Source organism: Sceloporus occidentalis, unplaced genomic scaffold (assembly GCF_023333645.1).
Source record: "Sceloporus occidentalis isolate IW3139 unplaced genomic scaffold, rSceOcc1.0.p SCAF_40, whole genome shotgun sequence".
Taxonomy (NCBI): Eukaryota; Metazoa; Chordata; class Lepidosauria; order Squamata; family Phrynosomatidae; genus Sceloporus; species Sceloporus occidentalis.
The window spans coordinates 8,845,228-8,864,106 of record NW_028317020.1 but is presented as its reverse complement, the minus strand read 5'-3'; the positions used below and the strand labels follow the sequence as shown (position 1 = coordinate 8,864,106).

General features: G+C 38.8%; 1 pseudogene; it reads left to right on the top strand.

The window, feature by feature from the left end:
- The window catches only part of LOC149290359 (thioredoxin reductase 2, mitochondrial-like), a 40,775-nt pseudogene extending 24,521 nt beyond the window's left edge, over positions 1–16,254 (top strand).
- Positions 16,255–18,879: the final 2,625 nt, after the last annotated feature.

The window sequence follows — 18,879 nt, the reverse complement described above, 5'->3', positions numbered from 1 at the left end:
TCGGAGTTCCCCGCACCGGTGGGGGGAATTCTCTCTGACAGTTGGGGAAGGTCTGCGGGATGGACGCAGACAACCCCCGCTGCTAGCCACACCTCCTTCCGGCTGCAGCGTAAGTTGTCTACGCGAATCACGTAGACATCTACACGCTGCCCCGGCTGCACACCGGGGACTCAGAAGCATCGGTAAGTTTTTGCGGGGGAGTGTTAAATGGGGGGCATAAGGCATTTCTGCAGGCAGAGTGTTCTATGAAATGCTTTTTAACCCCCTTAATGCCACTCTGCCTCCAGAAATGCCTTTTTAACTCTCTATACGCCACTCTGCGTCCTGAAACGCCTTAAACCTCCCTATATGCCAATCTGCCTCATAATATCCCTTTTAACCCCCTTAATGCCAGAGTGACATATAGGGGTATAAGGCATTTCTGGAGGCAGAGTGGCATATAGGGGTCAAAAGGCATATCATGGGGCACAGTGGCATATAGGGTTAAAAGGCAAATCATGGGGCACAGTGGCATATAGGGGGTATAAGGCATTTTTTGGGGCAGATGTGCATAACTGGGGGAGGCAGGTTGGAAAATAAAAGGAAATAAAACCAAAATATTTTACTGGTAAAACTTTTTTCCTATAGGGTCGTCTTATATTCAGGCTTTTTCTTTTTTTTTCCTAAATTAATATTCAGATTTTGGGGGTCGTCTTATAATCGAGCAAATACGGTATATATCTATCTAAATTGTGGTGATCAACACATTTATCAAGGTCATACATCTAAATATCGAACAGTCCACAGTAATACTTTTTCTTTGTCTTCTGATCATCCACGTAACGAGAAAAAAAAAAAGGTTGTTGAAATCCTCCAGAAATAATTTGAAATTCTTACTGACCTAAACATATCTGCGACATCTGTTCGTTTTGGTCCAAGGCTGGACCACAGCTTTAGTTGTAACAGTTTTCTGTAAACTTTATCGCCTCATTAATTAAACAGGAAAGCAGAGACTTGATCTAAAAGCCGCGCTTTGATAAGTCCCACATGCTGCAGGATCCATTGGTACTCCCACGGGGATAGACATTCTGAGTGTTTTATCTGGAGAGCTCTTAACTCTTAGACCAGAGAAAGCACTCATGATGCTTGGGCTAGTAAGGAAACTGCTCATTGTAAGCTTTTATATATCTTTTTATTGCCAATGATGTCATTTCTTGTACAATAACAATACATTGGAAAACATTGTTTCAAAAAATTTAGAGTAAATCACATACCAATTCTCCGTTGGTATTCCTGTTGGGTTATTGACAGTCACAGGAAATTATTATGCACCCCCCCCCATGGAGAGACATAACCCATAGAGAGTATTTAGTGAGTTGCAGTAGAGTTTAACAGTCCAACTCCCTGTTATCACAATTAATTTTATAAAGGGCCGGGCATGGAGCGCCTCTCCTGTATGAAGGGGGGAGCTGGCCATGTATAATACATAGTGATATGAGAGAGTTGAACCCTCTCCCCATTCCTCCAGTTGCTCTTAGGCTTTGCCATGTTGCGGAAGTATTATACCAGGCCAGAATAATGCAGACAGAGTCGCAGCTTCTCTCTCAATTGAGGCAGAAGTTGTGTGCAGATTCCCTGGCATTTTTTACAAAAACGCTTCTAGAGGCCAGGGTAATGAAGTGGATAGAGAGGAAAAGCAGACCAAGAAAGACAGAAGAACAAGAAGAGGCAAGACAAAAAGAGTTGCCGGAATGGAAGACTGGAACACAGAAGCGTTTGGGGGAGAAGGTTGGAAGACGTTGAGAGGATGCGCAAAACTGAGTAATAGGGAGGGTGAGTGATGGTGAACAACCCAACGAAATGCAAGCAAAAATTCACAGCTGTCTTCTGTAGAATACTCTGGTGTTTATGTACTGCCTGATAAATTATTCAGCAGCAGGGTTTTCATAGGGGAACAGTTCACAGGTGGAAGCTAACGGGTAAGGTAATTGTGACTTCATTACGCTAGTCTCATCTGTATAAATTGCTGATCAGAGGCTAAATACAAGTAACATTTTATTCATTTTTGAAATAACGTTTTGCAAAAATTAATCCAGTGCTACCTTACAATAATTGATTTTGAGTTTATATCATACAGAATGACATTTCAAAGTCCCATTTGTAATTCAGTAATATGAGAGAATTGTTGAGGTGTGTACCAAAGTAAGGTTGCTGAAGGCAGTTTAATGTCAAAAGAGTCTGAACACGGCAACAAGACATGCTGCATCAGCAAGAGCTCTCCCAGGCAGAAATTTCAAGGTAGATAGGGGTTTCCAACAGTGGGACCGCAATCTACACCCATCTGCTATCCGACATGGAAACAAGGCCAAGTGACTCAACTATTCACAAAAACACACCGAAGGGATGGAGAGTGGTACAAGAATGAGTGTTTGCAGACAACAGTGAAGCATGGTGGAGGCTACTTGCTGCATTTCTGCATGGAGTTGGGATTTTGTTAGCGTTAATGGTCTCCTCAATGCAGAGAAGCACAGGCAGATATTTATCCATCATGCGATACCATCAGGGAGGTATCTGATTGGCTGTATGTTTGGGGCCAAAGTCATTTAAAGAACAACAAGGAGTCCTGGAAGCGATGGAATGGCCACCACAGAGCCCTGATCTCAACACCATCGAGTCTGTCTGGGATTACTTGAAAAGACACAAGCAACTGACGCTGCTTAAATCCACCGAACTGTGGTTAATTCTCAAAGATGTTTGGAACAACCTACTTGTCGACTTCTTTAAAGCTGTGTGCAAGTGTACCTAGAAGAATTGATACTATTTTGAAGGCAAAGGGCAGTCACACCAAATGTTGATTTGATTTAGATTTTCCTTCAATCCTCTGACTGATTGCATGTTGTAAAAGGATTAAAATGAAACTATTAACATCCATATAATAGATCGACCATTAGTTAGTGATATTTCTACCATATGGTGTAAATGTCACCAACCTGAAGACTTCACATAACCCGCTCACTGCCCTTAAGTAATCCATATGTAGTCACACTGTTCTAATTGAGTTAATTACATTTTAAAGCATCTAAAAAAATAGCTTTATCAAAATTCACAATGAAACCCACACAAAGAAAATTTCAATTTACATTGGTTTCTTCACAGTGCCCAGCCAGCAATTTGAAAGCAACTCTAGTCTAGAAGAACCTATTCTAGAACACCTTTATTACTAAATGCATCATTCCTAGTACTGATGAATATCCAGACGCTTCCCAGAAATAATTTGTACGTGAAATTTTTGCCAAGAACACTTTTAGGTTATCATAGCAACTGAAGCGTATTCTGCAGAATCCCTCAAATGCATTTGCCCTTTTTCTCAGCCCCCAGCTATTTACGTCAGAAGAGGTATTTGGCTCGAACATATCTCCTAATGTGATATACCTAACTCTAGCCCGCTCCAGTCATTTTTATTCTTTTCTCTTATTTGGTTAACATACTAGAACAAATAATGTGGAAGAGCTTTTATTCAAATGCTTTTCTGGGATGCTGTCAGCAAGCATAGTTTTGATGGATGCCACCTAGTGGTGAGCACAGGTATCCTTGCTTTTAATGGACATATTTTATTTTCTCTTTTGTGAAATTGTTAAACAATATTATATTTCGTGTGACTAAAAACCAAAGATATATACATTTTCTTTTCATAGTCTGCGGGTGCAACTTTAAAGTTATAAATAATATAGTGATTAAAAGCATCTGTGCTGATTCCCCCCCCCCCCCCCAAAAGTGATTCTGATGTTTTTTGAATATTGGTTCCATATTTCAATAAATGGCACTGGAGAGGTTTAAACATATACACACTACCATTCAAAAGTTTGGGGTCACTTTATTTTTTTTATTTTTTTTTTAAGAAAAGCTAATTTTGGCCATTAAAATATCAGATGGATCAAAAATACAGTGTACATTATTAATGTTCTAAATGACTATTGTAGCTGGAAACAGCTGATTTTTAATGAAATGACAGTTTGTGTTAGCTAGTCCTATTTTATAATTTTTGTAGTTTGTGTGTGTGTGTGTGTGTGTGTGTGTGTATATATATATATATATATATATATATATATATATATATATATATATATATATATCTTTTAAACATGTTTAAGAAACCTAGTGGTTTTCTGATGTCGGCTCCAGAACTTTATAAAAGCTTGGAACTCTCGATCTTGGGGGAAAATTGATTTACGTGGGGTGGGGGAAAAAAAGCCAGACCAAGGAGTCAGGGGATTAGAGTTGCATGTGAAAATGCTGGAGCATTTTAAAACCTTAACTACTTGAGTAATGGCTTTGGAGTCTCATTTACCAAACACTAACAAATCTGATACAAAATCCAAATGCCAAATGTAATCCTATCTGAAGAACATGAGCTTGCGTGGCTGACTGCCAGATAAAGTCCAGAACGGGGGCATTGATCTTGATGGGTTAAAAAAAAAAAAAAAAGGCAGACAATACCACTATAGAGTGTTAGTGTGTGTGTGTGTATATATATATATATATATATATATATATATATATGTGTGTATATAGATAGATGGATATATAAATGGGGGATTTTATCTAAAGGTGGATACCTTAAATCGGGAACTGAACTGCGTTTTGATAAGCTCAGCTGTTGTTTTTGTCAGGGAAAGCTGGGTTTGGTCGTTAAGCAGAAAATGGAGTTCATCCCTGCCCTTGCGTGCTAAGCTGGCTTTTGGCTCTATACAGACAGGAAAAGAGGGAAACTGGGATACCCCATTAGATATCCATTTGCAGAACGTACAGACCTTAACTCTCAATGCACAAAGAGCTACAACAGTAGGAAGTTGTTTCACATCCGAGCCAAGATAAGGTCCTGTAGGTTTATTATTTTTGTTGCTTGATAGCATCAGCCGGCAGAACAGCGGGCAGAGAGGGGAACAGCAGATCTCCTTCCCAAGAGGATGACAGGAGGAAAGACAGACAGATAGCCAAGTGCCGACAACTTGAGTCACGGCTCCCAGAGGAAGCATTGGCTTCAGCAGATGAAATGTATATGCAGGATCCCTTACCAAGGTATGCAGAGGTGGCATTGTTATTTTCAGTGGGAAGGAGGAAGGTGTGAGAGTCTCTGCATTCCTGGGCCATTTCTGTTATTGGTGTATTTCGGTCGGCATTGACAAACGTTTTTCCACTTGTTTGCTCCAGTTTGGCCTGGCCTCTACATCAAAGGGCTTGATCCACTGCCAACTAAATATCGTTTTTTTATTTTTTTTTATTTTATTTCTTGTGTTTGAATGTATATTCGGAGTATCTGAAGTATCCAGGTGAAGCTGTTTTAAGTTGCTTTGAAGGTAAAAAGCACAAGAGTAAAATGAGTAACAATAACTTTTTTTCTGTAACTTGGCCAGCTAGATCAATTTTTTTTTTCTTTGTTTTTGTTTTTAAATTTAATATCCTCTGGGCACATCCTTGTGGTTTTTCCCATTATGCTTGCAAAGTATTCCAGGCCCTATTGTACTTGAAGAACAAACAGGTCCCATCAGGATAATTGACTTAATCCAGTACAAACACTTCACCTCCTTGGTTATACATCTTTAAAGTATTAAAGCCTTTATGAAGTTAACAAAATAGACCCATAGCATATTCAGCAGTATGTACTGAGACATCTGTACCCTGTATTTGGAACATCCTTTTACTGAAATAACTAATATTATGCTTAAATGAACCACTTCAAATAAAGTTGACAAGTACTTGCATGGTAGCATAAGCTACTATGGGTTCAGTATTTTTCTTAGGAGTTTAATGATTGACCCCAGGTAAGCAGACAACCTCATTGATGTATATTTTTGAGATTTTCAGCATGTAAAAATCAAGATAATCAGTGAAAATTTAAATGGGAAGAATTTGAAAACCAGTCCTAAAAACAGTGGTCATAAAAAAAAATAAAAAATTCCTGGTATGCTTTGGTGGGCAGAAAATGTAAATATGGTCTAATTCTAGGTACACTCGCACAAAGTCAGGGATTTTGTAGGCATATAGTTAGGTGGATGATTAAACAATTATACCAAACAGGTGCTAATGATCGTCAATTGAATATGTAGGTTGGAACACAATCATTAACTGAAACAGAAACAACTGTGTAAGAGGAATAAAACTGGGGGAGCAACAGCCAAACTTGCTAACAAAGCAAGGTTCCTGAGCGCATTTTAATGCCAGAAGTCATACACCATGGCAAGACGGCACAGCAACAAGATATAAGGTAGTTTTACTGGATCCACATTCTCTCCCAGGCAGAAATTTCAGGGTAGATTGGGGTTTCCAGGTGTTCTTTTGAAGAACCACAAAGAAATGGACTATGTTGAGGACCGTAGATGCAGTGCTCGGCCAAGGAAGTTTAGTGCAGTATTTGGCTGAAGCAGAAGGCATGGAGAGCTGTATCAAAATGAGTGTTTGCAGGCAACTGTGAAGCATGGTGGAGGTTCCGTGCAAGTGTGGGGCCGCGTTCCTGCAAATGGATTTGGTAATTTGGTAAGAATTTAATGGTCTCCTCAATGATTAGAAGTACAGGCAGATATTTATCCGTCATGCAATACCTTCAGGGAGGGATCTGATTGGCCCCAAAATAATTATGCGGCGTGCCAATCACCCTAAACTCATTGAGAACTATTTTCAGCATAAAGAACAAGGAGTCCTGGAAGTGATGTATGGCCCCCACAGAGCCCTGATCTCAATTACATGAAGAGAGAAAAGCAACTGAGGCCACAGAAGAACTGTGGTTAGTTTTCCAAGATGTTTGGAAAAACCTACCTGCCGAGTTCATTTGAAAACTGTGTGCAAATGTACCTAGATGAATTGGTGCTGTTTTAAAGGCAGTGGGTGGTCCCACCAAATATTAATTTGTGTTAGATTGTCCTTCTATTCACTCAGTTTGCATTGTGTTAAATTATAAAAAAAATAAAAACTTTATCAACATGAATTTTCACTTTACTGCATTTTTTCCATAACTTGCTTAAAACTTTTTTGCTCAGTACTGTGTGTGTGTGTGTGTGTATATGTATAATAAAACCAGTGACTTATTTGCTGGAAAACCAATACACTGCAGTATTCAGCCTTCTCAACAAGATTATGTCTCTCAAAAAAAACACCAGATGAGAAAATGCATATAGAACATTCAAAAAAATAATCACAAGGATGTTATTTTAGAAGAAAAGGCAGTGTAAAATATTTATTATCTTTTTTGATAAATGTGTCTGTGTTCAGGTCGTGCCCCTGAAACCAAATTACTGAACTTGGAGAAGGTGGGAGTGAATATTAAGCCGGATACAGGAAAGATTATTGTAGACGTTGCCGAAGCCACATCAGTACCAAATATATTTGCCATTGGAGACATAACAGAGGTATGATTTTGCATTCCAATGATATTGTAAGCTAGATATTTGTTGCGGTATTCTCTTGAATGGCATTTGAGTGGACCAAAAGAAATTAGCCCATCGTAAAATCTATATATATATACACACACACACTACTATGTAAATGTTTTATGCAGGTGTCAAAAAATGCTGTACAGTAAGAATGCTTTCAAAAATAGACATGTTAATAAATAGTATTTTTGTCATTTAATAAAATGCAAAGTGAGGAAAAATCTAAATCAAATCAATATTTGGTGTGACCAACGGTTGCCTTTAAAACAGCAATTCTTTTAGGTACACTTGCACAGATAGGGATTTTGTTGCATATACAGTCGTGTGAAAAAGAAAGTACACCCTCTTTGAATGCTATGGTTTTACATATCGGGACAAAACAATCATCTGTTGTTTAGCAGGTTTAAAAATAGACAGCACCAAGAGTTTGGGATTTCTTTATGAAAAGACTTAACCTTAAATTTTCTGTACCTTAATGGCATTAATCTTCTTTGTGTTAGAAGACTATGTACCGCTATGAAGTATGGGCTGAGGGGCCAAACACTATTTAATTAAACACGTAATGAAACAGAACAGATGGGTTTTCCGAACTTGCTTATGGTTACATAAATCAAACCCAGAGCTCTGCCAGTTGGACAACGCCTTAATATAGACCATAGATGTATGGGATTTGTGGTGCTTGAATAACAATAAGAGATTTCATCATCATGCATACAGAACTGATGACAAATGTTTGGAAACTGAATCTAACGTCAATGCTGTTTGTCTTTCTGGTTGAACAACAATTGGAAAAATGTTCCAATATTCTTTGTTTCAGGGTCGTCCAGAGCTGACACCGACAGCTATTGCTGCCGGGAAGCTTTTGGCTCAACGTTTATTTAACAACTCAACCAAGCTGATGGACTATGACAGTGTGAGTAACGTGCAGGGAACCATCCCTTTCTTCCTGACAAAAATATATCTTTTGGGAATTAAAGTTGAAATCTTTCTTCACTGTATAGATCCTATGTGCCGGTGCAGTTTCCCAGTTTACGGAATTCCACAGCTCTATAGTAGTTGTTTTAAAGCCCACCTTGGTTTCAAATAATACTTTCTTAATAGTGTAAATGATAACTCTTTGTGATACTGATCACCTTGTGTGTTAAAATGCACAACTAATTTATTATTTTACTAATTTCTTAGACATTATTGAATTATCTGGCCATTTTTTCCTGCTGTAAAACTTTGTTTGGTCCTTGGTCTTGTATTATATTTAGGATAGCCGTATCCTGTCCTATACATGCTTAAATTCTCGCATTATTAACATCTACCACTTTTCTTGTAATGCTGTCTATCTACCACCCTCTCAGTGAAGTAAATTTCCTATAACATTACATTTAGCCCCCAGACCCTCTAGTTTTAGGCTATGGGCTCTTGTCCTAATATTTTAAAATGTACTTCTGTCTTGAACTTTATTGAATCCCTTTATGTATTTAAAGGGACACCCCAGTCATCATATACACTCTTATGTATGTCTGTTTCATTTCCGCATTCACATCCCCTCGCTTTTTTCGGTCTTCCTGTCGGTAGACTAACATGACCAAGTTTGCCTTCATGCATGCTTTTGTCTTTAGTTCTACAAAATCCATGTGTATTTTTCTATATGTAAATTCCATTTTTATTTAGTGTTAGAATATTTGTTTTATTTGATGAACTTGTTGCTGCATGAATTTAAATGACTATTAACATTTTTGTTACTAGTTAAAAAATAATATTGTGCTTTAGCAAGCACACATTTCTTTCTATTTTTTTTTTTGCGGTTTAGTTTTTGTACAGCTTCATATTAGTCATCTTATGTGTTATAGCTCTTTTACTAGACAACCCCCCCCTTAAACATTTTATACTACTTCATGGTAAACAATAGAATGGTTCAGTCTTAATCATCCAGACAATGACTCTCTGACTAATCCATGTCTGTGGCGGAATGGAGCAAGCAGGTCTCCATAAGCGTTGCCATATAGGTTCAGCTTAGTGTAGTGTTAGAGCAGGTTAGAGTAACCAAAAACAATGGCAGCTTCCAGGTTTATAGATAAAGGAACAAAATGAAATAAAACCCAGATTTTCTTAAATCGTAACGTGCATTACTGTGTACAACACTGCATCAGTCCTCAATGAAAACATTATTTCTGCATTTTTTTCTACAACTGAGTCATTTTACCGCATTATATATTTTCTCAGGTTCCTACTACCGTCTTCACACCGCTAGAATATGGCTGTGTAGGGGTGTCAGAAGAAGAGGCATTGGAACGCTATGGAGAGGACGCCATCGAGGTACTAATGTTTCTTTCCCTATTTTCTCTCCACGTTCCAATTGCTAGTACAAACATTAACAACCCACTCTCCTACTGTTTGCGAGTGCAGGGCCCTCTTCTCCTTTTGTACCAGTGTGTTGTTGATTGTGGTTTTAAATGTATCCTACCAACTCTAGGGAATCTGCTGGCGCTACATAAATGTAATGTAACCCACTACAGGAACATTGAAAGATGACGGCTCTGTTGGTGTGGCTGAGACCCATGATGTTTAGTGCAGAAAACAAAATAATACATTCCAAGAAAAATCCAAAGATGAAATTCAGATGATTTAAGGTTGAACAAAAAAAAACAACAATATACTTGGTTATACAGGAAAAGAGCTCAGTAGCTGATTAAATGCCACTAGCACTTGGGTCACACAGATAAGTAATGATTCACAGTGTTCCTTTATAACAGTGTTTCTGTGTGGAGTTGATGCAGTGGGCTAAACATTCCAAAAATTAGAAACCGGCTCCAAGTGAAAAGTAAAATACAGCGTTTGCAGCTATTATCATTTAAACCCCCCACTTGTGTTATGAATTGTCCATTAATCTTTAAGTGTGTTAACACCACCTGCAAAGCTACACATGACAAAAATGTCATCTATCCTGCCTCCCCCACTTACGCATGATTGACACATGGATATAGCCTGTGACGGAGCCATGGCTGAAGGGGATCTGTGATGTTTCCCTGAAACAGATAGGAGACTAACCAGGACTGCTAAGAACCCTCGGGCTAAGTGTTGAGGACACCAGTACAAAATGTTGAGTCGAAGGTTGGTGAAGAATTATGCTGCCTTCAGCTGCGCTGCGCTCCTAGCTATCCGCAGGTTAATTCCTGCAGTGTCTTATTTTCTCAATGAACCTGAAATCGCCTGTTCGCGTTTGAGTTGGCTTCAAAGAACATCTAATGTGGTTTTCATATTCCAAAAAAAAAACAAACAACTGGTTAAGTGAGGAGTGATTGACTCCTTACTGTCCCACACAAAGTCCATGGTGCAGCTCTTAAATATTGTCTTTCAGCTCTTCTTTTAGGAATGCAATTGTAGTTGCTCTTCAGAGATGGAGCGGTCCACAAAAAGGATAATAAAATGAGAAATGTCTTTTATGCTATTAGGGTCTCACTTTCATGTATGATCTACATTCTTAGCTGACTAGATAATTCAGATCTAAAACACCTTACATTTTTCACCAATTATTGATACGTCATGTGTCCCATAATATGTATCCTGCTCAAAATATTGTCTGTGTCTGCACCTTTTTTTTTTTTTTAATAATGTCTGTTTGATTTATGTTTTACATCACAGGGAGCATAACAAAAATGTAAAGTATATAAGTATCCACTTGTTCCAAAAACCTATATATCATTTACACAATAACATACAGTTCTCACGTTACAGGCCAAGATATGCAGTATTGGCATGCAGATCCTTTTTAACAGGAATGGCCCGGGGCATTTATCTGCTGCATATACAGCAGTCTTTGTGGCTGGGTGCTTTGGATAAGGGTACCCCATAAGATATCCTGGCACCTATGATGGACTCAACAATAACCTTGCCGTGGTGTTGGATCTAAACTTAAATATCCTGTATGTCTATATAAAACATTTTTGATGCAGTCGGCATGTGTCACTTATTTTGCACAAGAGAGCGCTTACTCGTGGCCCATAATTAAGGGTCTTCTTCCATGTAACGTGTAAGAACCATTGTACCCAGCCAACTGCAGTATATTGTTATGTGGCTTTAAATACATGATGGGTTTCTGTCTGGTTTTCTTCATTATTGAAGAATGGGGATGCAGGACCCTATGGGGGTGGAAACATGTTCTGAGTAAAATAAGTTCTGTAAGCTCCACTTTGTTTTCCATTAGTGTTAGATCTACATGTGTTTGGGTTATTTTGGCACTTGAGCCATGCGCAGGGCCGGCCCTACAATGGAGCCGACTGGGGCAATTGCCCCAGGCGGCACTTCAGAAGGGGCGGCACTTTGCCGCCCCAAGCGGTTTTTTGGGGGGTTTTTTTGAAGCGGAGGAGAGAGAGAGGGGCACCGAGTGGTTTTCGCTTACCCGCTCGGCGCCCCTCTCTCCTCTGCGCCGAGTTTCCCTGTTCGGTCTCTGTGCCGGCTTATAATGCAGAGCATTACAAGCCGGCACCGTGGCAGCACAGGGAGACTCGCCGCAGGACTGTTTAAGGGTAAGTACCGGCGGGGGGCGGCATTTTAAACTTCGCCCCAGGCGGCGTTAAGTCTTCGGCCGGCCCTGGCCATGCGCATCTTGAATTGTGCAGACGTAAAAGAGAATTGCATGAGAACTGTAATGACTTTAAGTAACGTATTATAACTTTTACACATGAAATGACAAATGACTTACCAGCGGAAAGATACTTCCTGCCACATTGTCCTAATGCGCAATTGGAGGGGGTGTCATTCTAGATTTCCATAAAAAAATTTCATATCCTAACTCTTAATGTTGGTTTGTGATTCAGGTGGATAGCAGTTAATAATGTAGCAATATGTGATTGTGGATCAGCCAAAAGGAAGCATTTTCTGTCTCTTAGTAATGTTTGGGCTTCTTTTGATAATAAAACATACAGTCCACTAATATATACACCAATCTCTGCTAATTCTCATCCCTAGGTCTTTCATGCTTTCTATAAACCTCTGGAGTTTACAGTGGCTGAAAGAGGTTCCTCGCAGTGTTATATTAAGGTGAGTACCTTTTTTAAAAGTATAATTTTTTTAAATACCTTTTCAATATTCATGTTTTAATGACATCAATAAACCGCATTCCTGTGCAGAAAACTACTGGTTAATGAAATACTTAAAGGATAAGGCAAAAGCATTACTAATCTGTGAAAATAAAAAATATTTTGCACAATATATAGAGATTCACTTACGGGTCTTTTATGACTTAAGGGATGTCTCTTATCAGAGGAAAACCCCTGTGATGTCACTTGTCTGGGTTCCCCTGCACAGCAATCTGGGGGTTTCACTCTGCATTACAGGGTTCCCCTGGGGGTTTCCTCTCTACAGCAATTGAGTAGCCCCCTGATTGCTGTTTCCAGCCCCTTGACAGGTCTGTTATAGGGCCTGCAGGATACCCGCGCGCGCACACAATACTGCATCACAAGGATTCCCCTGCAACTTCAGAGATCATGTCACCGGAAGCAAATGAGTAAACCTCTGGGACAAGTTTTGGGCCCAGCTGTCAAAGTGGTGACCAGGCTGTCCTTTGACAGCCTGATCTCCCCATTCACCTCCAGAACTTTAACCCTTCTGGTGACAAAAATAAGGGATACGTCCTTGGTCCTCGAGAACTATTTTTTTGTGTATCCCCCAAGGTCCTGGAGGGTTTTATTTGAGTGCAGCAAGTCATTCATTTTACAGTCATGCATGATTTTCTGCTTCCCCACAGGTGATATGTCTCCGGAAACAAGGTCTGAGAATTGTGGGCCTACACTTCACAGGGCCAAATGCTGGCGAAGTTATACAAGGATTTGCTCTTGGAATCAAGTATGTTGAAAAATATTATAGTTTGCAAATTGAAGATTGAGTTTAAAAGCACCATTGTTTTATATAATTCAAAAAAATAAAATGGCCTAAGCATTTAGATTGTGTAAATGAAATGATTAGAAAATGCTATTTAGTCTTTCAATTACCATAAAAACAGTATTTAGATAAAGAAATAAAAAAAAGATTGAGTTTTCATTTTAAACTGAATATACCGTATGTATATATAATATACGGTATATAAGATAGAGACAAATCTGTGAATGAAAGAGTCAGAGTAAACTGCATTTGACTCTGATTTCCAGATTTCCTTATGAAGGGCCTATATTTGTGTCCGTGAATGACTAGGCTGGCCCTGTATAATGTATAATTAAATTGGAACATGATTGACGAAATCACCTCACATTACTATGCATTATACAAGACTAATAACTTATTTTTAGATTACAACAAAATATTTTGTATGTACCATCATATTTTCATGTTTATGATATACTTTAGAAATTGTGCGGAGTATCTTTTTTTTGTCACAGCAAGCCTCCTTTCCAAGGCACTAAGCAAAGCCTTCTGGAGCCAATTCCTGACATGAAGTGACAGGCGGGTTGAGTATAGGAGTAAGGGACACAGAAAAGGGGTAATTGCTGGTAGTATGAGGCTAGACGGATCAGATGTTCAGAACATGGTGTCATTTTACTTCTGTCTGATCAGCCTCCAGCTATAAACCGACATAACGGAGTAATCAATCACTAGTTAAAGCCAATACAACAGTAATCGAGCTTCCATATACCGCTAGGCCACTTTGTTCCTCTGTGTGTTAAAATGAAGGACTGTGTGCGTGAAATAAATGACACGTTGTGGCAGGATATTTAAAAAAAAAATGAATATACCAGATCCCACCTGGACGACAAATGGCTTTGGATTGGGATCTTGACTAGCCTCTCATAAATATTTATTTTCAATGTTCTCACAGAAACTACCAACTTCAGCCGATAATACCTTTGGTCCAGAATTTCTGTTATGGGACATACAAGCTGGACTCATGCTTGTAGCATTGTACCCTTTCCCACTAAAACCTCTAAGTTTTTGTTCTAGTCCTAAAATATTACCTTAACCTGAAACTGTGGCATTTCGGGTAATTTTTTTGTGCTGTGCAACAAGCTAATTTAATTTTGTGACTAATGGCTTCCTAGACCAAAGGTTAGGCTGGGTGCTTTAACAGTAGATTTATTGTTGTTTTTTTTTGTCAGATGCTCTCGTGACATTGAGGTTTGTGCTTTGCAGGGTTTAATATTTAAACGTATATTTATAATGAGACTGCTGGAACTGCTTGTGGAGAAAATTCCAATTTAAAGGGTGTTCCTACCCCTTTACATACATTTGCCAGTTTACACTTTTTTCAGATGTGTTTTTAGTGTTTAGTATAGTTGGCACAGGGGTTCATTACTTTAGTAAAACAGGAGTGGGCATTCGAGTTCATACTACAGCTGCAGTTTCTGACTTCGCTATACACTATGAAGTTCCCTTCCTAGTAAGATTCTCCAGCAAGAAGAATTCTACTGGCCTGGTATAATAGAAAATTAAAATCATTGAGATTTCTCCGAAGTTGCCTTACTGATTTAACTATATGCTATCCAGGGCCAGTTCAGCAGGGGGGACTTTGAGAGATGGATATTCATAATGCAGCATTAATGAGTTGAAACCACAACCAAATCCTAGCTTGGCAAATAATCAAACTGATTTTATATATGTCTTATATGGTCCTATCATTAATAACCTCTGTGATTCTCATGCCAGATGTGGAGCTTCCTATCCTCAGCTGATGAGCACGGTGGGCATACACCCTACATGCACAGAAGAAGTAACCAAACTGCACATCACCAAACGTTCTGGGCTGGACCCCACTGTCACCGGCTGCTGAGGTTAATTGCCATCCCTGAATGTAAGGTCATGCCATCCGTCTGTCTTCCACAAAAGGGGAGAGAGAGAGACACACTGCCATGTATGATTTCTAATTCATTTTAAAACTCTTCTGCCAGCAGTAAATTACATGTGAAATGCAGAGCACATTTCAAACCAAACTCAAAGCATTCGTGACATGTCTGAGGTTAAATCAGGTGGAAAGGAGTTGATAAGACAGAACATTAGTTTGCCAAACTCATATACTACAAACATCCAGGAGGTGGAAGTGCAGGCAAGCAGATGTGAAAGCAGCAGGTACTCCAAGTAAATTTCTTCAGGTTTCCATCAACTACAATGCCCAGGGGATAAACATTAGAGGAGCACCAAATTACAGTGAACATAATTTATCACTACGAGGCAAAAGCACCAAATTAAAATATATCGTCTTTGGAACCATCAGTTGACGAGTTGCATGCTGCTTTCTCAATGCCAGTCATTTGATGTGTCATGTCATGCAAGCCCACTCATCTTTCCGTGTCTATATATTTGCTATCTTCTGATCTCTGTCTTTAAGAATTTTGAGATGTTTTTCTGTTTGTTTTCCTAAAGTGCAGAAATATTTGATCTTTTATCTTCAGCTGCCAATGTACTTTCATCTACTTACCCCTACTTTGGGATCAACTTCTAAGTTTTAATGGGTGAGGATTTATCTGACGTGACAACTTAATGTTCCTTATCCCTTAACTAGTCCAGCCTTTGGCCCGAAACATGAAATCTGGATTCATAATATAATACTGGTGATCGAGATTCTTTGGTTATTGTAATACATTTAATTATCACCTGCCAAGCTTTCATATAAAATCTCTGCATTTATTTTCCCAGAAATTAAGTGCTATTTGTACCGTTTCATATAATGTACACCGTATATAATATGCAGAGATATCCGCAATGATTCTGTTATTTATTGTACTCTTCTAAAGGTTTTCGTTTAAATTGTTCTGGAAACTCCAAAATGAAAAGGATTGTAGAGCACGTACAATGCAAGGTCACTAAGGACAGAACCTCACGTGTCCCTGTAACAGAGGCTACCTCTTTTCCTGTTCTGAAGCGGTAGTTATATTCGGGGCTCCAGCTGCTTTGAAGATTTAGGGTTAAAAATAGGTTTACGATGAACCAGAAAACAGCAGTCCTGTTTCCTATTGGGTATGTGACTTACTTCAAATTAAACATCCCTTGTGGACCATGAATTTCCTTTAAGTAAGAACACTCTAGTTGGCAATGAACCCAATCTTCTAGGCATAGAAAGCTGTGAGAACACCTTTCCAATATAATCTCAAATGAGCCTATAGTATTATGAAGCACAGATGTTTGGACCGCATGTCTCAGTGCTGGATAAGTGTATGGATGTATATTAATGCAAGGTTTGGAGAGATTTTATTAAAGGCTTGATACACTTAGTCCAGAATATCTGCTTTTAATATCCTATTGTTGATATTAGCTTTGAGATTTAAAACCAATTTATCTATTTCTATGCAATCTGATTATTTTACAGCACAGCGTAGAAGAGTCCACCTCCCTATATTTCTACATAATCATTAGAATGATTCTGAATCTGGCATACAGTCCTTAATACTGTCTGTACGAGACTTGAATGACTGTAAAAGGAGCTAATAATTTTATTTCACGTGAAACCTAATGGAATAAGATCATCTGTGTTAAAATTTACTATGGTATATAAGTGTCGCAGGTTAGCCATCTCTATGATTGGAGACTCTGGACACAATTAAAAGTAATATCGTGCAGCCAGATTATTTTCTGACATTCTCCAGATTAATATCCATGTCTGCAGCTCAAGAGAGAGGTTCGCATCGCTGGAATTACTTTACTGGAGGAAGCAGGCTGGGAACAAAAATACTTTTGGATCCGTGCCTGTAATTTGCGGCTGTTCTCCCAAATATTCCTGAAAACCACATCACGCTCCAAGCCTCCATCAAAGGCTTACTGCCTCTTTTAATACAATAAAAAATAACAGAGGACATCCTGAGGAAACGGTGTCCTAATATCGCTAGCCTGGCATGTCTTCTCCACAAGGAGATCTGAAAAATTGAATCCGACACCAACGTTCCATGAGGCCAAGAAACATGTACAACACTTTTTACAGTGCGCTGATTATGGGAGCTGAGGATCTGTGCGTGTGAATCCCAGGTGGGCTTTCAGACTGGCAGCCGCTTGCTGTTATTGAAATGAAACAAAAGCTTGCTGTTTGCAGCATGTGCTATTTAAAGCTAAGAGTTAAGACAATACAGCCATGTATATTAAGTACCACAAATTGCCGTGAGCACTCATTCTGACATCCTAAAGAACTATATATGGGCCAAAGTCTATGCTTTCTTTTGCCAGCCTGGCCACAGCTATAATAGCCCATAAGTCTCTGCAGTCTTAGAAAGATACAATAAAAGTGTGTTCCAAGCTATCACGTTGAAGAAAATCACTAAATAATTGTTATTGCACATTATACTTCTTCTTTAGGAAATATTGTACCAGTTACGTGATGATTTCCACTGTGGCCTCATGACAGGGCCATGTGGTCATTTCAGGGGCAAGTTACTGGGACAGAGTACTTGTTAGAAAATGGCCATAAAGATTTAAAATCCTATTCTTATACATGATTTTAGAGCATCAAAAAACTAGTGGGTTTATGAATGAGAAACTCACAGGCCACTATACACATTTTTTGCCATTTCTTGCACAGTTCCCCCTAATTATACTGACTTTTCACACCTTGCGACTGCAGACACGTTTATATATATATATATATATATATATATATAATGTATTCTTTATAATAACATGAGTAAAGCCATTCTAATGTTCCTAATCATATGAATGTGGGATAAGACCATGTGTTTAATGTTTTGAGCTTCAAACTAAAGGTATAATGTACACTTATATATTTCTCGCTCTCTAGAAGACAGACCGATGGCAGACCTTTTTAGGGATGGTGACTATGCTCAGGTGGATGTTGAAACTGAATGCATTCACACATCGGGTGTACACATTTGGTGCCGACCAATGATGGCTTGTATGTAAACCCACGCCGTGGGCAGGACAAGCCTGAATATTACTGGTTTCCTTCTAATTTGTGACACTGTGTTATGTGAAACAAAATAAATGTTTACTTTTTTACCTGAATTAATCTGGTTTCGTGATTCTTTCCTGTGTAAACATTCGTAATATCTAAGCATGAGAATAGTGTAGTAGATAAGCAGGTAATGCTGCAAAGTGTAAGAAAAACCAAGCAGTGTACTGGGTTTTATCACTAGAGACGTTAGTAGCTAAAATAGGGAGCCCTAAACAGGTCTCTGATCGGACCTCACCTGTATTGGGGATAGTTGTAGAACCGTTTCTAGAAGGAAAATCTGGAGAGTTCAGCCGAGGTCTACTAAAATGGTGAATGGTTTGCAGGATAAAAATTACGGGGAAAGACTAAAGCATCTCAATATTTATAGCCTTGAGGTGAAGAGTGGGTGGATGTGCTGGAAACAAAGAGTTTGAACAAAGTACATGTAGGAAATTTATTTCAAAGGAGGAAAAATATAACAAAAGGTCATAACCTAAAAGGAGAGGGTCAGTGGCTTAGATGTAATGAGGTTTTATTTTACAGAGAGGGTTGTAGATAAGAACAACAGCTTGCCAGCAGAAGTGGTACAGGTAATACAGTGATGGAATTTAAACATGG